The sequence below is a fragment of the Mustela lutreola genome, chromosome 11, assembly GCF_030435805.1.
Source record: "Mustela lutreola isolate mMusLut2 chromosome 11, mMusLut2.pri, whole genome shotgun sequence".
In the NCBI taxonomy this organism is placed as follows: Eukaryota; Metazoa; Chordata; class Mammalia; order Carnivora; family Mustelidae; genus Mustela; species Mustela lutreola.
Window position 1 is genome coordinate 52,766,928 of NC_081300.1, and position 15,425 is coordinate 52,782,352.

General features: G+C 43.8%; 1 long non-coding RNA gene across 1 annotated transcript; it reads left to right on the top strand.

The window, feature by feature from the left end:
• The first annotated feature begins 809 nt into the window (after positions 1–809).
• On the top strand, positions 810–3,819 carry LOC131811418 (uncharacterized). The gene is made up of 2 exons (XR_009345925.1): positions 810–970; positions 3,532–3,819. It is a non-coding gene; the product is annotated as an uncharacterized LOC131811418 (long non-coding RNA).
• The last annotated feature ends 11,606 nt before the right edge of the window (positions 3,820–15,425 follow it).

The following is a 15,425-nucleotide window of genomic DNA, read 5'->3' on the forward strand; positions in this document are numbered from 1 at the left end:
TACCAAGGGATCCCGAGTGTATTACCAGCTCGAAAGTGAATGGTCAGATAACATCCAGTCTTCCTCTTTTTTAAAAAATTGGTCTCTCATCCTTTGGCACTCAACAAGTCAATTCGTGTCCTTGGGCTCCATTTCTCTTTCAAAGCCCATACAATTTTGGCTGCCAAGATTTTGTGCCTCTGCATTTGGATTTTTAAAAATGCTTTAAAAAAAAAAAAAAAAGATTTTATTTATTTGTTTGACAGAGAGAGACACAGCGAGACAGGGAACACAAGCAGGGGGAGTGTGAGAGGGAGAAGCAGGCTTCCTGCCAATCAGGGATCCCGGTGTGGGGCTCCATCCCAGCACTCTGGGATCATGACCAGAGCCTAAGGCAGATGCTTAACGAGCGACCCACCCAGTCTCCCCGCTTGGTTTTTTTTGTTGTTGTTGTTGTTTGTTTTTGACACCGCATTGAGAGGTGTTTTAGAACTGGGGCCGTAAGTGAAAAACAACTGAACTTGTGGAGCTCCAAGCAAGCTAGCTGGTGTCCCGCTAAACCTGGATGTCACCTCGAAATTTGGTAAAAATAAATACCTAAAGCAGAAACGCTTTAAAAGTTTTAGAGCAAAACAGGTTGGCCTACAAAGATACGTGGTTGTTGCATGTTAGATAAACGGGACCTATCTCCACACACCCACCATTCCCTGGGCTGGGTTCAGAGTCCTGCTTCCACATGCCTCAGGCCAGGTAAATGCTCCTAATCCTACTGCTGCCTTTGATCTTGTGTGGCCAGGCCCCACCCCACCTATTCTTCCCACCTTCTGGCTGCCTTTCTCCCAGTCTTACAATAGCAGCCGGTCCATTTCCTTCCCCCACTCCTCGTGTGCTGTCTTCCTTCCTTCTCTCTGGTTATACAAGGAAGTTGTGTGAAAGCTTCAGAAATGGGTTGTAGCCTGGAGAGAGTGGTGGCCCTTCTACTGAAGATGAGGTAATCCTCTCTCTCTCTCTCTCTCTCTCAAAACGGTTTGAATTTTTACCACAGGCATCCCTCTTGTGAAGTCAAAGTAACACCGATTCCTCCTTACGAAGGGGCTGACCCACCCAGAGAGATTTGCTTTCTTCTCCCTCTGGGCTCCCTTAAGAAAAACACTCTGAGGGGTGCCTGGGTGGTTCTGGGGGTTAAAGCCTCTGCCTTTGGCTCGGGGTCCTGGGATGGAGTCCTACCTCGGGCTCTCTGCTCATCCGGGGAGCCTGCTTCCCTCTCTAAATGCCTGCCTTTCTGCCTACTTGAGATCTCTGTCTGTCAAGTAAATAAATAAAATCTTAAAAAAAAAAAAAAAAGAAAGAAAGAAAAGAAAGAAAAAGAAAAAAAGAAAAGCACTCCAAAAAGATCTCATTTTGCCTTTGGTGCTTTTTTGTTGTTGTTCTCATGAAAGATGTAAAACTTAGGACAACCGTGGAACAGAAACAGGTATACTTTTTCATTTTCTTGGAGGCAGAAGGACTTTACTGGATCATTTAGGCGAGATGAGAACACTGGGTTCCTCTCTTAACCTTTTCAAGTTACATGACCTCTCCAAGCCTGAGTCCCCTCATCTCCTTATTTATCTTCTAGAGAATGTTTTTAAGTTACCACGGCCGGTCCTTTACTAGAAAAAATAACTGGTTGAATAGAATCTCATTTGTCTATTCTTGGATGTCTTGCTTTTGCTTCATTCCCCAGTTACTCAAGGATAGTATCTCTCCTTCAACTCTTTGTTCTTTGCTCTTTGCTCTCCTTTTCTCTTTCTTTATCCCGCTTTTTTGTTTGCCAGCTTCTCGTAAAGGACATCATGAAGGATACAGATGAACAACCAGGTGAAGGGGTAATGGCTGAGGTCCAGAAGGGGTGAGGGGAGTGAAGGATCTTCTGTCCCCCCAACCTGCAGGGTGCTCCCCACCCAGCCCCGCACTGTGCGCCGATGTCTTTACCAACCTACAGGTTTCTTGCCTTTTCTGACTTTGATACACTGAGCTCGACTTCAGAAGAACTAAGTATTGTACCAGGCCCCATAACACTAGCTTCTCCAAGCTGGTTTTCTCACCAGTAAAGCAGAGGATAGGGTGACATAAAGGATCGGGCCCGCCTCTGAGAGCACTAACTTCTAAGGACATAAACAATGATACCTGTTGATCTAATAACAATGTAGTTTCTTTGAAATCAGTAAAAGGTCCACAAAATACTGATAACCATAAGTTTAAGTAAAAGATGATGTGACAGAATGCAAGTAAAAAGTTTACGAGTGGAAATGTCTCTTCCTTGGGCAAAACTATCAAGAGGGGGATTGTAAACTTTGGGGATGATACTTCCATTCAGGGAGGAGAAGAGCCTACATTCAACTATTCGCCTGGGTGGTTCAGTGGTTAAGTGTCTGGCTTTGGCTCAGGTCAGGATCCCGGAGTCCTGGGATCAAAGTCCCGCCTCGGGCTCCCTGCTCTGTGGGAAGACTGTTTCTCCCTCTCCCACTCCCTGCTTGTGCTCCCTCTCTCGCTGTCTCTCTCTGTCAAATAAATCAATAGACTCTTAAAAAGATAATAAACTATTAAATTGGAAAAGCCAAGTGTTTTGTTTTGTTTCAGGTAGCAGTGAGGCAGGCGGCAGAGTGAAGAGAGGACAGAATGGGCTACTGCCCTGAGAGGGAGGTGGAGGTGAGCAGAGGCGGGCAGAGTGCCAGGCCTGCCCAGTTGTCATGTCTGGTCTCCACTGGAGACAAGTGGGGAGGTTCTCAAGGATTTCCTGAAGACTACAGGCCTCCAGAAAAACCTGTAGTCGATTAGGAAAATGACTGAAATTCTAAACTGAGTGAGAGGTCAGAGGGGCATTTGGAAACCAGGTAGGAAATAACCTTATGACTTCAGGGAGCAAAAATGTGGAGGCTTGGAAGTTAGGATGTAATGCTTTTAAAACTGAGCTGTCCCTTCAGAGTAGCTGGGCAACCGTATGCTTTCACATTAAGGCATCTAAAGCACAGCATCAGTGTTATTTGAGAGAAAGGGAGCCACACTATGCAGGGCAGACAACTCCGGAGCTCAGAGAACCTTGACTTTGTGCTCAGGACTCTGGAGACGAAGGTGGAGGGGCAGTGCTGGGGGAGTGCTGGAGCAGGCTGGCAGGAATAGAGCCCTGGGAAGCCAGGGAGAAAGATACCAGGTTCTACCTTCAGGCTGTGCTTTGGAATCTTCTGGCAGGGCGCTTTGAAATGCAGATATCTGGGCTCCAGCCAGGGCCAGCCCCATTAACTTAGAGGACCCAGAGCAAAACACACATGTGGGGCCCCTTCAAAGAACAAGAAAAAAAGCACCATGAAAGCTACTAAAATCTAATGTTTCTTCCTTCTGTTCACCTGTCATGGTGTTTTCCACTTGCTATTTAATGTTTCAAGTAAAGGAAAAACTACAATTTTACATTATTAGCATGAATTTTTACCACTCATCTTTATATCACAAATGCCAGTTTTATTTACTTTTCTTTCTTTCTTTTTTAAAACCTGTTATTTCTTTATTTCACAGAGAGAGAACGCTCACACAAGTCGTGGGGGAGCGGCAGGCAGAGGGAGAAGCAGGCTCCCCACTGAGCAAGGAACCTGATCCCAAGACCTGGAGATCATGGCCTGATCCAAAGGCAGACTTCTAACTGACGGAGCCTCCCAGGCGCCCCACAAATGGCATCTTTAGATGGACGTATAAGAGCATGAAACATACGCAGAATCACACAAATCACACCGCTTCTGTTTCATAGTTTGTACACGCATATATATTTTGTTGTAGCGAGAATAGTGGAAACATGGCGTTAAAATAGCCAAACGTTCTTTGTTGTTTTTCACTTCTTAATATGCCCACATCCTACCGACCTTCTCTACCTTTGGCTTCCTGAGCAAGAAAGGACTGAAAGGAGAAGGAACTATGGATCTCCCTTCCTTTCCCTTTCCTTTTGTATCACCATCTTCGAAGTAAGTGGTTGGCTGGGGCACCTGGGTGGCTCAGTAGGCTGAGGGACTGACTCTTGGTTTCAGCTCCAGTCACGAACTCAGCCCTGCATCAGGTTCTGGGTACAGTGCCATGTCTGTTTGAGATTCTCTCCCTCTCCCTTTGCCCCTCCTCCCACTTGGATGTGCTCTCACTTTCTCTCTCTCTAAAATAAAACAAATAACTAAAATCTTTGAAGCAAGTGGTTGGCTATTATAAGGAAGTAACGAGAGCAAGAGAAAACGTGGTAGCAGTCCTCATTCATTCATGACTCTGAGAATGCCATTGCTTGCTTTCTGGCTGGAAGAGAAAGAATGACTTCTTGGGGGTGAACCCCTCCAGTTACTCAGTCGTAGACCTGGCACCCTATCTGGCATCTATTTGGAGTCTGCTCAGTCTCTTGCTATCTCCAGTGGGGATCTCCAGTGAGTCCACTGAAATCCTGAGCTCCTGGGACATGAGATGGCACACTCCATGAGAATGAGCCAGCAAGGACACACGTGACACCTAACTCTTCAGCTTATGAACATCCACTGCTGTCCCATCCGACGTCACCTCCAAAACACAAATACAAAGGTATAATTGTTAAGAATTTCAAGTTGGGGGGCACTTGGGTGGCTCAGTCAGTTAAGCATCTGCCTTTGGCTCAGGTCATGATCCCAGGGTCCTGAGATGGAGCTTGCCCTGCATTGGGCTCCTTGCTCAGCAGAGAGCCTGCTTCTCCTTCTGCCTTTCCCACTCCCCCTGCTTGCACTCACTCTCTCTTAAATAAATAAATAAAATCTTAAAAAAAAAAAAAAAAGAATGTTAAGATGGTTATAAAAAAAGCAATAAACCAAGCACAGGGCTCTCCTGAGCATGGAGCATGTCCACGTCCACATTTCCCACCCTAGACTTTCTGGCCTGGGCCTCTAAAATGAAGGCAAGGTGAGGGAAGTGAGGAAGAGTCAGGTTCCATCAAAGTTGTTAAAGGTCTGGGTGAAGAGGCAAAGGGAATTCCAGGTTCCCCTTTATTCCGTGTCCTCATTGTCAGTGTGTGTTCACCACAACTAAGCCACAGACCAGCAGTGGAGAAGCTCCAAAGAGGTACCAACATTTTGCAACACTAAGAATTGAAGAGAGGTGGGACCACGTGTGGCTTTGGTGAGGGATATATCCCTCCTCCCACCATGCATTTTTGCCTTCAACTCTTGGAAGTCAAAGGACCATGACAGCAGCCAGGCTGAGGTCAGGGGCTTACCTATTACACCCCAACTAAGGAAATCCTGTTCTAGATCCACTGTTGTTTACAATCAAATTCAGCCAGATCAATCCTAAGCCCCACATATAGGAAATGTTGAAGAATACTCTGTTCCTGCTCTCAAAGCCAATGTGTACTTTACCCTATATTCAGACCCAGACCTAGATGAGGCAGTATCCAAACTAGTTTTTGCACCATCTTTTCTGGAAATGGAAATTTGAGATAAGACTGCAGTTCACAAAGGTAGTGCTTTCAGGAGAAAATTGCCTAAGTCTATTAACATGACTGATAAATTGCTTTCATGGATTGAGAAGTATCCAAATGACTTGGTAGCACAGTATTTCTCAATCCTTTCTTCCCACGGCGGACACAGAAAGCGGTCACATTGTGTAGCATATACAGCTAGGCTCAGCTCAGGGCTGGAGAGCGTCCATGGGAACTCCAGCTGCCTCCAACCTTGCCTGGGGCTCCAAGGCCTACTGAGCACTCAGTGTACCGTACCTAACCACTCCACAGGCTGCAGCACCCAGCATGGGAAGCTCTGCTGAGGTAACACCTGTTGGATCCTTCCCGAAAGTCATTACCCATTTCTACTTTCTAATGGCATACATTTTCCATTTCCAGAGGATTGAGGGAGAAGTGGTTATCCCTGGCCTGTAGAGGTGAGCACAGGACATGAGCTAAGTCAGTTGGTAAACCTTTTCCCCAGGCCTCAGGGACTGGGTGGGGCATGGCCCTTCATCAGTCCAATCAAATGAAACTCATGCCTAGAATGCTGGGACAAAGCAATCCCTCCTCTTCTGTACACCATGTGTGTGGAGGTGAGACCACCACTATGTCCAGTGAGCCATCATGACAGAAGCCAGGAAGAGGAAGTCAATGCTTGGAAGAGGGTCCAGCAAGTGAAAGGAGTCCAAGACCCCAATTCTTCAAAAACTTCTAGATGATTCCAGACCTGAGGCTTATATGGTTTTTAAACTTAGCACTTATGGGAACCAACAAAATCATTTTGTAGTTTAAACCAGGTCTAGTTACCGTTCCTCTTAATTGTAACTGGCTGCACTCTAACAGGTTCCGATTCTCCTGCGCATCTAATACTGATATACCTCCAGCAAGCCCTTCGAGTTTTTCAGTAGCAGTAAGGAAAAATCCAAATTTCTATCTATACCGAATTGTTGTTAAAAGTATCCATTTGGGGGTGCCTGGGTGGCTCAGTGGGTTAAGCCGCTGCCTTCGGCTCAGGTCATGATCCCAGGGTCCTGGGATGGAGTCCCACATCGGACTCTCTGCTCAGCAGGGAGCCTGCTTCCTCCTCTCTCTCTGCCTGCCTCTCTGCCTTCTTGTGATCTCTCTCTCTGTCAAATAAATAAATAAAATCTTTAAAAAAAAACAAAAAGTATCCATTTGGGGCACCTGGGTGGCTCAGTGGGTTAAGCCGCTGCCTTTGGCTCAGGTCATGATCTTAGGGTCCTGGGATCGAGTCCCGCGTCGGGCTCTCTGCTCAGCAGGGAGCCTGCTTCCCTCTCTCTCTCTCTCTCTGCCTGCCTCTCCGTCTACTTGTGATTTCTCTCTGTCAAATAAATAAATAAAATCTTTAAAATAAAATAAAATAAAATAAAAAAGTATCCATTTGATGGGGCGCCTGTGTGGCTCAGTCGGTTAAGTATCCCCCTTCAGCTCAGGTCATGATTCCAGGGGCCTGGGATCAAACCCCAGGTCGGGCTCGCTGCTCAGCGGGAAGCCTGCTTCTCCCCCTCCCACTCCCCTTCTTGTGTTCCCTCTCTTGTTGTGTCTCTCTCTGTCAAATAATAACTAAAGTCTTAAAAAAAAGAGAAGGGCGTCTCCATTTGAAAGATGTTTGGCCAGAGTTAGACCCACTGTCTCTGACCATGAGTGCAGTGAAGTGAACTGGGCTCTACAGGAAGCAGACCCGTGACACTGGCCAGTTGGCGAGGCTTACAAACCAACCAAGTTAAAACCACTCGTGCTGTGGCACACCACAAGCTCCAGGAGATGTTGGGGTGAGTTACCACAAAGGATTCTAGAAGCAGCTAAGGGCTTCTAAAAGTGTATTGGCTACCATTTTAGAGACAGGAGACCAGCCCTTAATAGCTGATTCTGTAGTTTCCTGGCTCCAAGAACTTGTCTGAGCCTCAGTCTCTTCTCTTATAAAGTTGGAATAACATACTTTATCTGCCTCACAGAGATTTTGTAAGGATAACTGAGATAGTGGGTGCTGATGTGCTTCCTAAACCATCGACGTTGTATGGACACAGCGGATTACTGGTAAAGCAATATTTATTGGTTTATTTATTTTTTTAATTTGGTAGAACATTTTTTAAAGGCCTGTAGACACTCACCAAAAAGTAACTCACTCATCCTTTCTTTCCTATCTTAGAGTACTTAGTTATTATGTGATAATATTTTATTTTGAGGGGAATTGTGGTAAAATGCATATAACATGAAATTTACCATCTTAACCTTTTTTTTTTTTTTTTAAACTAGACTCCATGCCCAGCACAGAGCTTCATGTGGGGCTTGAACTCACAACCCTGATATTGAGACCTGAGCTGAGATCAGGAGTTGGACACTTACCCACTGAGCCATCCAGTTAACCATTTGTCAGTGTGCAGTTCTGTGGAAATCGTACGATTGCACTCTTGCGCAACTATCACCATCATCCATCTCCAGAACCCATCTTGCAAAACAGACACTCTGTCCCTATTAGGCAATAACTTCCCATTCTCCCTGCTCCAGCCCCTTTGAGCCAGCATTTTACTTTCTGTCCCCATGAATTTGACTGTTCTCTCAGTCAGTCACTTAGACGGAATCATACAATATTTGTCCCTTCTATGACTGGTTTATTTCACTTAGCATTGTGTCTTCAAGATTCTTCCATGTTGTAGCATGTGACAGAATTTCCTTCCTTTTTTAAAAAGCTGAATGAACAGTTTGTTCATTTGTTTGCCTGTTGATGGCAACTGGGTTGCTTCTACCTTTTGGTTATTTAAGAATAATGCTTCTATGGATGTGGTGTCACAAGTACCTTCTTGGGACCCTATTTTCCATCCTTTGGCTATATACCCAGAAGAGGAATTACTATATCATACGGTAATTCCAGTTTTAATTTTCTGAGGATCTATCACACTGTTTTTATTTATTTTTTATTTTTTTATTTTTTTTTATTTATTTGACAGAGAGAGATCACAAGTAGGCAGTGAGGTAGGCAGAGAGAGAGGAGGAAGCAGGCTCCCTGCTGAGCAGAGAGCCTGATGTGGGACTCGATCCCCGGACCCTGAGATCATGACCTGAGCCGAAGGCAGCGGCTTAACCCACTGAGCCACCCAGGCGCCCTATCACACTGTTTTTGAGTGGCTATAGCATTCCATATTCCCGTGTGCAATGCACAAGGGTCCCAGTTTCTCCAGCACCCTCATGAACATTTGTTAGTTTCTGTTTGCTGATAGCCATCCTAATTGGCAAGAGTGGTGTCTTGTGGCTTGGACTTGTATTTCCTAATGACTAGTGATGTTGAACATCATTTCATGTGCTTATTGGCCCTTTACATATCTTCTTGGGACAAATGTCTGTTCGAGACCTTTGCTCCTTTTTAATTAGGTTATTTGTTTTTTGTTGTTAGGTTGTAGAAGTTCTTTATATTGTAGAAGTTCTTTATATATATATAAATATATATATAAAGAAGTTCTTTATATAATATAAGGATATTAACCTCTTATTAGATACATGATTTGCAAATACATGGCATTTTTTAATTTACAACTTTTTTTAAAAGTTTTTTTTTTATTTTTATTTAACAGACAGGGGTCATAAGTAGGCAGAGAGGCAGAGAGAAAGGAGGAAGCAGGGTCCCTGCTGAGCAGAAAGCCGGATGTAGGGCTCGATCCCAGGACCCTGGTACCATGACTTGAGCCCAAGGCAGAGGCTTTAACCCACTGATCCACCCAGGTGCCCCTATTTATAATTTTTTTAATTTATACTTTTTATCTAACGCATTTTCAACAAACTAAGATTTCATTAGTCTTTTCTGCAAGGCACTAATTTATAATCTATGATAAGATGAGCCAATAGTTTCAATATATCTACAGTGCATTGGTCTTAGCTCCGGCTGCTATAACAAAACAGCATAGGTGGTGGCTTAAAAGACAGAAATTTATTTCTTACAGTTCAGGAGGCTGAGAAGTCCAAAATCATGATGCCAGCATGGTCAGGTTTTGGTGAGACCTCTCTTCCTAACTTGCAGATGGTCACCTTTGTGTTGTGTCCTCAAACAGGAGAGAGAGCAAACATGGTCCCTGGTGTCTCTCCTTATAAGAGCACTAATCCAATCACAAGGACCCCACTGTCATGACTTTTTCTAATCCCAATTACCTCCCAAAGTCCCCATGTTTGATCACCATCACAATGGAGGGAATGAGTTCAACATACACCTTTTGGGGAAACACAGATCAGTTCATGGCACCACCTAAAAGTATTCGAGATAGACTTCAACAAACCAAATGATGCAAATCCAAACAAATATGAAATGACACTACACACCTATCAGAATGGCAAAAACTTGAAATGCTGATATCGCCGAGTCCTGCCAAGGATGCAGAACAATGGAACTCTAATTTATTGTTGGTAGAAATACAATATAGTCCAGCCACTTTGGAAGAGAGTTTGGCAGTTCTTACAAATCTAAACATACTCTTATCTTACGATCCTGTGATTGTGCTCTATGGTATTGCTCTATGGGTGGCTCAGTCATTAAGCGTCTGCCTTCAGCTCAGGTCATGATCCTAGGGTCCTCGGATCCAGCCTGCATTGGGCTCCCTGCTCAGCAGGAAGCCTGCTTTTTCCTCTTCCACTCCCCCTGCTTGTGCTCCCTCTCTCACTGGGTCAAATAAATAAATAAAATCTTTAAAAAATAAAAAATTAATAAAAATAAAAAGTTGAAAACACATCCACATGAACACCTGAATGTGGATGTTTATAGCAACTTTATTCATAATTGCCAAAACCAGGAAACAACAAAGATGCCCTTTAATAGGTGAATGGAGAAATTGTGGCACACGCAGACAATGGGATATTATACAGTGCTAAGAAGAAACAAGCTATCAAGTCACAAAAGACATGGAATAACCTTAAATGAGTATCACTAGGTGAAAGAAGCCAATCTGAAAAGTCACCTACTGTGATTCCAAGGATATGACATACTGAAAAAGGCAAGACTATGGAGACAGTAAAAAGATCAGTTGTTGCCAGGGTCGGGGTTAGTAGGAGAGATGAACGAGCAGAGCACAGTAGATTTTTAGGCCAGTGAAAATACTTTATATGATATTATAACAGTGGATATATGTCATTATACATTTTTTTAAACCCATAGAATGTCCAACACCAAGAGTGAACCCTAAGGTAAACTACAGACTATGGGTGATTATGATGTGTCATTGTAGGTTCATCCTTGGTAAAAAATGTATCATCCTAGTAAGTGATGTTGTTAATAGAGAAGGTTATTCATATAAGGAGACTGGGAGTATAAGGGAAATCTCTGTACTTCCCTTGCAATTTTGTTGCAAATCTAAAACTGCTCATGGGCCCCTCGGTGGCTCAGTTGGTTAAGCGTCTGCTTTTGGCTCAGGTCTTGATCCCAGGGTCTTGGGATTGAGCCCTGCATATGACTCCTCACTCAGCAGGAAGCCTGCTTCTCTCTCTTCTTCTGCCTGTCACTCCTCCTACTTGTGCTCTCTCTTTTTCTTTCTCTGTCAAATAAAATTTAAAAAACTTAAAAAAAAAAAATTTAAAAAAAACTGCTGATAAAAAAAAAGTCTTAAAAAAAAAAAAGAAACAAAGACTACTTTAGACAAACCATGAGAAACTGTGGACTCTGAGAAACAAACTGAGGGTATTGGGGGGGCGGTTGGGTGAGCCTGGTGGTGGGTATTATGGACGGCATGTATTGCATGGAGCACTGGGTGTGGTGCATAAACAATGAATGCTGGAACACTGAAAAGAAATAAACTAAAACAAAACAAACAAAAAAGGAAATGGAGGAATTCTTAAAATCTGGCTCTGTGTGTTTTTTTGGTGTCTCCACTCTTAAAGCTAAGGCCATTTCCAGAGATTCGTGTGTTGCCTCAGCTTCCACTTTGTGGAGCAAAGGGATCAGGACAGACTGATCTCCAATGTAGCTTCTAGATCATAATACAATGATTAGAAAATGTAAACAAACCCTAAACTTGAGATAGTGAGGATATGCTAAAGTATTCAAAAGGAAGTGTCTGTAATTTACTTTGAAATGCATAAAATATAAGAAAGATCACTGGGTAGAGAAACAGATGGATCATGGATAGCTAGGTGATACAGAAAGTCCAGTAAAGTATTAGTGCTAAGTTCTCAGTAGGGGGCCTATATTGGGGTGTTCACTGTAAAAGTGTTTCAGTTAGTTGCACGTTTGAAATTTTACTTTGGAAACGTTGGGGAAAAGATGAGTGACTGGGCCTCCCGTTTTCATGACTAATGCAGAAAAAATGAACAACATGAAATAACCTGTTCAACTGGTTAAAAAGCTGTTAGATTTAATAGCTAATCTAAGATGTTGTAACTAAAAGGTTTCAGGCCTTTTTTTAAGAAACAAAAGGTCAAAACTTCTGCTATTGCAATAGTTTTAAGGTACCAATTACTGAATGCTTACTATGTGTGCCAGGACTCTGCTGCATGTTTTCTTTTTTCTTTTCAAGTTTTAAATTTTTTAAAAAATATTTTATTTATTTATTTGACAGACAGAGATCACAAGTAGGCAGAGAGGTAGACAGAGAGAGAGGAGGAAGCAGGCTCCCTGCTGAGCAGAGAGCCCAATGTAGGGCTCTATCCCAGGACCCTGAGATCATGACCTGAGCCGAAGGCAGAGGCTTTAACCCACTGAGCCACCCAGGCGCCCCCAAGTTTTTAATTTTAATTCCAGTATAGTCAACATACAGTTTAATATTCAGGTGTGTGATACAGTGATTCAACAATTCTTTTTTTTTAAGATTTTATTTTTTTTTAAGTAATCTTCCCACCCAACGTGGGCCTTGAACCCACAACCCCGAGATCAAGAGTTGCATGCTCCACCAACTGAGCCATCCAGGCCCCCCAGTGATTCAACAATTCTATATATCAGCCTATGCTTATCATTACAAGTGCACTCCTTGATCTCCATCACCTTTGTCACCCGTTGCCACCCCCACCTGGCCTCTGGTAACTATCAGTTTGTCTCTATAGTTAGGAGTCTGTTTCTTGGTTTGCCTCTCTCTCTTTTATCTTTTGTGCTTTGCTTTGTTTCTTAATTTCCACACAAGAGTGAAATCATATGGTATTTGTCTTTCTCTGACTGAGTTATTTCGCTTAGCATCATACTCTAGCTCCATCCATGTTGTTGCAAATGGCAAGATTCTATTCATTTTTTTTTTTTTGGCTGAATAATAATGTATCCAGACACTTGGACTGCTTCCATATTTGGCTGATATAAATAATGTTGCTATAAACACGGGGTGCATATATCCTTTCTTTTTTATTTTTTTTAAGATTTTATTTATTTATCAGAGGGAGAGAGGGGGAGAGAGCGAGCACAGGCAGACAGAATGGCAGGCAGAGGCAGAGGGAGAAGCAGGCTCCCTGCTGAGTAAGGAGCCCGATGTGGGACTCGATCCCAAGACTCTGGGATCATGGCCTGAGCCGAAGGCAGCCGCCCAACCAACTGAGCCACCCAGGCGTCCCCACATATCCTTTCAAATTAGTGTTTTCTATTCTTTGGGTAAATACCCAGTAGTGCAATTACAGGATTGTGTATCTATTTTTAACTTTCTGAGAAACCTCCATACTGTTCTCCACAGTGGCTGTACCAGTTTGCCTTCCTACCAACAGTGCACCAAGGTTCCTTTTCCTCCCCATCTGTCGGAGGCAGGCCCCTGGCCAGGGCGGCCTCCGCCATTAAAAGATGGCGCCTGGCTAGTTGCCAGGTGAGGATTGCCTCGTGAGACTAAGCGGAACGCCCAAAGAGGAAGTAAATAGCATTGGTTGCTAGCGAAGTTGTTCGTTTAGGTGCACAGCCTGATTCGCTCCCTCCTGTACCCTGCTCGCTGATTGGTCATGTAAGCGTATATAAGTGTGTAGACTTGCAGAAATAGAGAGAGAAGAGAGAGAAGATGCATCCGAACCAGGGCGTCTTGTGGGCCGAGGGCGATACACATCCTCGCCAGCACACCTTTTCTTGTTGTGTTGAATGTTTTTTGTGAAACACGTCATCCAGTTGAATCCTCATGACAATCTCTAAAGTAGGTAAAATAGGTATTATCATCTGGTTTTGACAGTCAAGGAAATGGAGGCTTAACAAGCTATAAAATGAGCTCGCCAAGGTCATGGAGTTGGTAACTGACTAAGTGGGGTTTGAATTCTGAGCTGACTGGTCTCCCTGCCTGCTCTTGCCCACTATTCTGTCCTGTTCCATCTGCTGCTTCAGTCTTACTGACATTCTGTCAGGACGTAGACAGGAAAATTAGGGTTATGTAAATGGAATATATTAGCCAACCTCAGTGTGCTTTTGTGTTTTGAGCAGTGTTTTGAGCAAACACCTTGAGGACTAAAATGCTCATTGCCTATATGTGTGAGGGTCAGTTCAGTTGCATGGAATGGTTTGGCTTTGATCTTGTGTAAGTCAGGAGTCTGCATACTGGTGCTTCATATGTAAATTGAGGCAACAAAACTCACCTGTGTGAAAAAAGAGTAAGACTTTGTGTGCTTTCCTTCTTCACACTTTTTTGTGCCGCTTGTTCTGCATTTAACTTGAAGCATCCACAGGCTTTGAGGACCATGAACAGTATGATAGCAGAAAAGCAAAGAAAAACACATACATGTTGTTGATTGGTTTTACTCTCAAAGTATGCTTTTTTAAAAAAAGGGATTTATTTATTATTTGAGAAAGAGAGCAGGGCAGAGGGACAGAGGGAGAGAAAGTCTCAAGCAGACTCCAGGGGGCTCTTCACAGGGCTCGACCCCACAGCCCAGAGTTCATCACTGGGTAGGAAACCAAGAATGAGATGTTCAACTGACTGTGCCACCCAGGCACCCCTCAAAGTATACTTTTGAGAATCAAAAGAGAGAGAGGAACAGGGAGGCATTGGGTTTATGCTCTACCAGCAGTTGAAGATCAGCAAGGGATTACCAGACGAAGGGCTGGTAGGTGTGGTGAGATGAGGTAATGAGGTGAGGTGCCATCACAGCTGTGATGGGGAGGGGAAGGGAGATGGGCATTTGTGGCCTTGGAGATGGCCGGGGCTGTCAATGAGAAGTGCTAATAGGAAGGGGGAAGAGAAAAAGTCAGGCAGTCAGAAGTCTCTAAGCCAAGCCCATGAGACGCACCACTTGCACCTGACCGCAGGCTCCACTGTGGAGAAAATCACCCTCTTGTACTGTTGAGGCATCAGGACAGCCGTTCCCTCAACTGCCAGGACACAGCGCCCGTGGCTTACCCTGCAGATAAAACTCTAAATAAATTGGGCCCTGCATGGACACCCCAACTCTTGCATTCCCAAAGAGGACAGGTTCAATGGTGGTGGAGAAGCAAGTCCCCCAGCTCCTGAACTAGGGCAAGACTGATTAATGGTAAAACCAATGCTCGTGATGTACCTTATAAAGTTAGATCAGGGGTTCCTGACTGGCTTTCTGTAGAGCACGTGACTCTTGTTCTCAGGCTCATGAGTTCAAGCCCCATGTTGGGTGTGGAGCCAACTTCAAATAAATATAAATGAATAAGTACTACAGTTCCCCTCTCATCTGAAGGGGGCTTTTGTATTTGCTCCAACCAACGTTTGTCAGAACTTCAGAAAAGAGGAGCCAGGGCTTAAATACTCCTTGTCATCCTTTAATCTGAGTTACTGATTCACCTGAATATCACTTGCCTCCTATACTTAGTATCTCCTCCCCATCCCCCACCTTCTTCCTACACTCAATACCCTCTCCTCATCTCAAGTCATCCCATGCACTTTAGATATAATTCCTCTTTATCTAAACGAACACAAAAACAATAGCAACTTTTTACAGAGGAGATGAGAATAATTTATTACAGATATTACAGAATAATGTGTTACAGATTATTACAGAATAGGCAAGACAGAACTTCAAGGGTCATCCATTCGATTAATATTTATTGAGTACCTTC